At 35.8% G+C, this 6,746-nt stretch overlaps 1 non-coding gene across 1 annotated transcript; it reads right to left on the bottom strand.

Annotated features, from left to right (window-relative positions):
* Nucleotides 1–4,847: 4,847 nt before the first annotated feature.
* On the bottom strand, nucleotides 4,848–4,954 carry LOC141682372 (small nucleolar RNA R71). The gene has a single exon (XR_012559773.1). It is a non-coding gene; the product is annotated as a small nucleolar RNA R71 (small nucleolar RNA).
* Nucleotides 4,955–6,746: the final 1,792 nt, after the last annotated feature.

The following is a 6,746-nucleotide window of genomic DNA, read 5'->3' on the forward strand; positions in this document are numbered from 1 at the left end:
ATATATTATAATGAGGATTATTATTATTTATGTAGGATCTCGAGACGAGCGAAAACTTTCCATAAAGGTCGAGTGAAGCTCCAGTTGCTCCTACCAGTAAGACCAAACCAGCCTTTCTCAAGGCAAGTGATTCAACTTGACCTTCGTATTTACTGCTAATAGTTCATACATTGCTACAACTATCCTGTGTCATTTGATATATTAAATCAAGCGTATCTTATGTTTATCTTTGAATTATATAGAGATGCCATGAACCCTCGAGTACGTATTGCAAGTAGTTCAAAAGTCTTTTCATGATAGTTGAATGCCATGATAAAATAAAGAGTTGTTATAATACTTGATTGATCCTCTTGATTAACATGCTAATGATTCCTAAGTATTAATATCTCACCATGAAACTTGAACCCTATAGAACCTTACCTTGAACTCTGATAGTCAGATACTTACCAACGTGATTCCTCATTGATTGATACCCTCTTTCTTATCCTAAAGCTTGACAATTTTGATATATCCTGAGTTAAAGATCATTTCTGCATACCCTAACACCCTTAGTATTCATAAAGCTTACCTTCTTGATGATCTAGCACATGAACCTTGATGAGAAACCATTGCTTCAAGCCCAATTTGTCATTACCCTTTTTATAATATCCAATAGTCTCACTAAATCCCCTTGTCCAATCTTTGATATATGAAAACCATTCAATTACTTGAATAGAGTATAGTTTTGTGAATCATGGCCCTGATATTCAGTACCTTATTTCCCGTGTTTCGAGTTGATCTATAATTCCTTGATAAAAATGTTTACTGTAAAAAGAGATTTTTGTTATAATTTGGCATCAGTTTTGAAATAAATAATATATGGGTTTTCAGTCCCAAAGGGGGATAAATGTTTTCTTGAATGGTGGATCTGGACTGAGACGCGAGTCCTTTCCACACTTATATTAGGCTTAAAAGTTGCGTAGGGATTCCCATTAATGTTTTAGAACCCAGCGAGGTTCGGGATTACTTCACGGCTGATCATCGGCTGTAATCCGTAGCGTCATAAAATGATTTTGATTAAGACGTGATTTTGAAATTGTTTTGATACAAGCAAAAAAAATGATGCCATCACCCATAGTTTATTCCCTCGTTATCATTGGTTATGTCTTTCCATTGTCATTCTTTAATGTATATCTCGATTTATGTTTTGTATCGTACTGTTAGCATTTGTTGAGCATTTGGATCACTCCTTGCTTTACCCTGATATTACAGCTAGCAGCTATGGTTAGATCAAGCAGACTGCCCGTAAGACCTGTGATGCTGATGCTTATGTTCGAGCTCAGGTAGAATAAGAGATAGTAGTTTTGTGTGAGGACTCGGTATTTAAAATCAGATGTAATAGTTGGTAGTATTGGGCTGTTCCAAACCCTAAATTGTAAGATCTTGGATTTGGTTATGTTATTTCTTTTAAAATGTTGTAATAGCTATATTTAATCTGCTATTTAAGTTGGGGGTGTGACAAGATCTTAACAAACAGGAAATATCAGTACTTACTGGAATCAGTACTTACTGGAAGTCAGAACTTAAGGATATCAGGGCTTAGATTATCAGAAGATAATATCAGAAGATGGATATCCGAACTTAAGTACTGGAGGACTAACAGTTAAGGAAGGAAGCTGATTTACAGGAAAGATGATCGAGACTAATACAAAAAGAAGATATGCATGGAAAGAGTTAGAGGACTTAAAGACTTGTATAAGATATCTGATTGATATATTTTAGGAGACATAATTATATTCCATATCAATTAGAAGTTATCTTGTAACTGTGTACTATATAAACACAAACATAGGTTTACACTATATGTGTTATCATTATCGAGAAGATCATACATTGTAACCTAGCAACTCTCGTGATATTTCTTCATCACTGAGAGAGAACAGTTCCATTGTAACGGAGTTTATTATATCAAATATATTTGTTTACTGTTACTTGTTTCGAAATCGATTTGATTGTATTCTACACTGTTTCAACCCCCTTCTACAGTGTTGTGTGACCTAACAATAAGTCTGCCCGTCGAAACATAATCGACGTCGATTCCCAACAGATCACAATTTCACAATACAATTTTCACAATCACACAATTAATTACGTACGAAACAATAATACAAATTATTTTATAAAATCAGGACTCAGATAACGATCATCACGGTCCATCATCCGCTCGTAAGAATTCATCACGGACGGCGAAAAATTTTTCGGGGCACCCAATTATTCGGGTTCCAACACGAAAATTCCACCGATTAAATATAATTCCCGCACGAAATTATTAATATCACAAATGCATAATCAAATAATTCCTGCATAAAAGGAATTAAAAATTAATAAAATACTATACCAATTTGCAACACAGACTGCGAACAAAAAGATATACAGACACGCGCGTGTAGCTCACGCGCCGCCAAGAACCACCGAACCAAACAAAACAACAACCAGGGATTCAATAGTCACCACACATAACTCAACACACACACACACATATATAAAGGTGTACAGAGACAAAATTGAGGGCTCGCCAGAATTCACCAGAAAATGAGGGGAAGAAAACAGGATAACAGGGGGTGGAGAAGAAACAGGAAGGGGGAGGGAGAGATTAGAGAGAGAAGTGATCGAGAGAGAGCAAAGAAAGAAACCGAGAGATGATAAAACCAAGCCGGGGAAGAAACAGGGGGTGGGGGTAATTGTTTTGTTTTTTTTCCTTTTACTCTAATTGTAACACGAATAACTGATTTACTGAAATGTTGACACGTGGAGGTTGGGATAAATGTAAAGGTTTGATGACCTGTTTTGCCCCGAAATTCGAAATTAAACAAGTCGCAACTGAAACAAATTCAGAAAATTACCAGAATAGTCTTAAAATGCTATAAATATCCCGAAGTTAACTAAAATGTAAATTTTAAAAATATTTCTAAAACGCAATTTATACTCGTTTCTAAGAATTAAACGAATCAACACGCGGGTAAAATTATTCCCAAAAATTTCCAAAATAATTTTAAAATTCTCAGAATATTATAAACTTCATAAAATATGAGCTTCGTAAGTTTTGAAGAATCCTAGAATTAAATACCGTTTTTATAATTAAATACAATCAGAAAATCATTTAAAGATAAATAATTACTGAAATATTGATTTCTCAATTTTATAAAATCCTAAAAATAATCATTGAAATTATAAAATTATAAAAAAAAATTAGAGACAATACAAATATTTATGAAAATAAAATTGCAATAAAATCACTTTTAAAAGCGAAACGAAACAATACAACTTAATAGTTAATTACGCAATTCAATCCCATACACCTAAAATCACAAATAATTAATAAGACCCAACACACAGCTGTCAAAACCAATACACATATCTTATTTAATTAATTATTCAACTATTACACCTTTAAAATAATAAAAATTATACGAGTCGTTATGGTTATCGTGGGGTTCTAGCGGATTTATTTTTGGATTTCTTTAATTAATTTGTTTCGATATCTTAGTGTGTGGTGATTGTATGATATCCTAGTATTGATTGTGCTTATTCATCTTATATGCGTCACGAACATATAAGATAGTGTGTTAATCTCCATTGAAGCGACAGTGAACATAGAGATTTAGAACTTGCCATGCTAGCATAGGTTCATGTATTTATTATACATGATTCATAGGTAATTTTAACCATCCTACTGGCCCTATGTAATCATGACAGATAACTTGTGCATTAAACCTTTATGTTGTAAAATTATATAGACATATAGGTTCTCAACATAATTGGTGTCTATTCAGTTTCTATCTCTTTTGTGGATGTCTGGTAGTAGGGTATTCATACAACGAAAGTTGGTAATTACCAATTTCGTGTTATCTGATGAGTTGTCATCACCATTGCATGCTAATGTTAATAATAATGACTTTGAATTAAGAAATTAATGAAGTTCGAATCCCATGTTTGTCTCGTATAAGTAATTCAACCGCTTTTATTCTCTTAGTTAATTGCATGTTAGTTAATTCTTTGTTATAAAATATCTCAACTTATTATTCATCTTAGCATTGAACAAAAGCCATATCATTATTGCATAAGTGCATAAATCTTAATTTAATCAAAAGAGTCTCTGTGAGAATGAACTAGAAAGAATTATATATTACTTGTGAACGCGTATACTTGCATGAATTTTAGCGCGTGTTTTCGCCCTAACAAGTTTTTGGCATCGTTGCCGGGGACTGGGTGTTAAATTTTAGTTTATGTTCTTGTCATCAGTGGTCGTTAAAGTTCAGTGACTCAGATATTATATTTACATGGGTACTTATTGTATTTTAGGTACTCTAGAGGGCGTTTATGCAAACGCGTTCTCAATCTCGCAAGAGAACACTGGATTAAGCGGAGGAAGAGTTTGAAATAGAAGTTGAGAAAGTTGAAGAAGAAGCACTCGTTATAATGGGAGATCAAGTAGCGAATCCGAAGGCTTTGATGGACTATTCTCGGCCTAAGATCAATGACATCCAGTCTAGCATTATCAGACCAGCAATCTCGGCTAACACCTTTGAAATCAAGTCGAGCACGATTCAGATGATACAAAATTCAATTCAGTTTGGGGTTCTTCTATAGAAGATCCCAATATGCACATCAGGGATTTCATCGAGATCTGCGATACTTTCAAGTTCAATGGAGTTTCTGAAGATGCTATTAAGCTGAGGCTTTTCCATTTCTCTCTGAGGGATAAAGCTAAGTGCTGGTTACATTCTCTACCAGCAGGTTCTATCATCGAATAGGAGGATCTTGCTCAGAAGTTTCTCACTAAAATCTTCCCTATGGCGAAGACAGCTGCAATCAGGAATGCTCTTACTCAGTTTGCGTAGCAATCTGGAGAATCTTTGTATGAGGCTTGGGATCGCTACAAGGAGATGCTTAGGAAGTGTCCTTATCATGGCATGCCCGATTAGATGATCATAAATTGGTTCTACAATGGTTTAGGAACCCAGACTAGACCTATGCTCGATGCAGCATCAGGTGGAGCCTTATGGGCTAAGAGCTACGATAAAGCTTATGAGTTGATTGAGCTAATGACTGCTAATGAATACCAGAACCTAACTCAGAGAATGCTGGAAGGACAGTTAGCAGGACTTCTAGAAGTGGATACAGCTACTGCTATATCTGCTCAGCTTCAAGCTTTGATGATGAAAGTTGATTCTTTGGATAATTATGGAGTTAATCGAATCATAAGTGTTTGTGAACTTTGTGTAGGTGCACATGAAACTGAGCATTGTGTTATTTCTAGTGAATCAACTCAGTTTGTGAGCAACTTTCAGAGGTCGCAACAACCAGCTCCAGCCACTTATCATCCCAAGAACCGCAATCATCCTAACTTCAGCTGGAGTAACAATCAGAATGCGGTGCAACAACCTTATTAGAAGTATACAACAAAGCAATATAACCCTCCTGGTTTTCAGCAACCGCAATATGCACCAAGGCAACAGATCCAACTTCAGCAACTACCACAATATAATGAAAAATTTGAATTGGAGGAGTTGAGGCTCATGTGCAAGAGCCAAGCGGTTTCTATCAAGACTTTAGACAATCAAATTGGACAGATTAACAATGCTTTGTAGAATCGACAACCTTTTACACTCCCTAGTGACACAAAATTTCCAGGCAAGAGGGAAGCAAAAGAGCAGGTTAAGGCAATTACATTGAGGCCAGGAAAGGATGTAAATCCCGAAAAATCACAAGTGCCAGAATCTGAAGTTGTGGCTGAAGAAGATGTGCAGAAGGAAGCAGAGGTGAAACCAAGGAAGAAAGCTGTTGTAAATACTCCTCCTGAGGGTAATACAGGGGAAAATGGGTTTATCCTCCACCTCCTTTTCCTAAGAGGCTATAGAAGCAAAAGCTGGATAAGCAATTTACTAAGTTCTTGGAATTTTTCAAGAAACTTCATATCAACATACCTTTCACTGAAGCTCTTGAACAAACACCAAGTTATGCAAAGTTCATGAAAGGTATTCTCTCTCGGAAAGTGAAGCTCGATGACTCAGAGACCGTTACTCTTATGGAGGAGTGCAGTGATGTGTTGTAACGGAAGTTGTCTACTAAGCTTAAAGATCCTAGAAGCTTCACTATTCCTTGCATCAATGGAAAATTGTCATTCAACAAATGCTTATGTGACTTGGGATCTAGCATCAATCTGATGCCTTTGTCTATCTTTAAGAAGGTGGGTTTACCTGATCCAAAGCCTATATATATGTCCTTGCAGTTGGACGATCATTTTATTATATATTCATGAGGTATTGTGGAGGATGTTTTGGTCAAAGTGGACAAACTCATCTTTCTTGCTGACTTTGTAATTCTGGATTTCGAGGAAGATAAGAAGATTCCCATAATCTTGGGAAGACCCTTCTTGGTAACTGGCCGAACCTTGATTGATATGCAGAAAGTTGAGCTCGCTATGCGAGTTCAGGATCGGGATGTGACCTTCAATGTTTTTAATGCCATGAAATTCCCTATTGATGAAAAGGAGTTCTTTAAAAGTGATGAGCAGTTACAATATTTGAATGCTTCTCTGTGGAAGTGAAGACTGCAAATGCATTTTGAATCTCATGGATTGGAAGAGCTGAAGAATTCTCCAAAGCGCCTTAAGCCATCTATTGAGGAAGTTCCTACACTCGAGCTTAAACCTTTACCTGAATATTTGAGTTATGCATTTTTAGGTGATGCATCTATTTTGCCTG

The sequence above is a fragment of the Apium graveolens genome, chromosome 8 (genome assembly GCF_009905375.1).
Source record: "Apium graveolens cultivar Ventura chromosome 8, ASM990537v1, whole genome shotgun sequence".
Lineage (NCBI taxonomy): Eukaryota > Viridiplantae > Streptophyta > Magnoliopsida > Apiales > Apiaceae > Apium > Apium graveolens.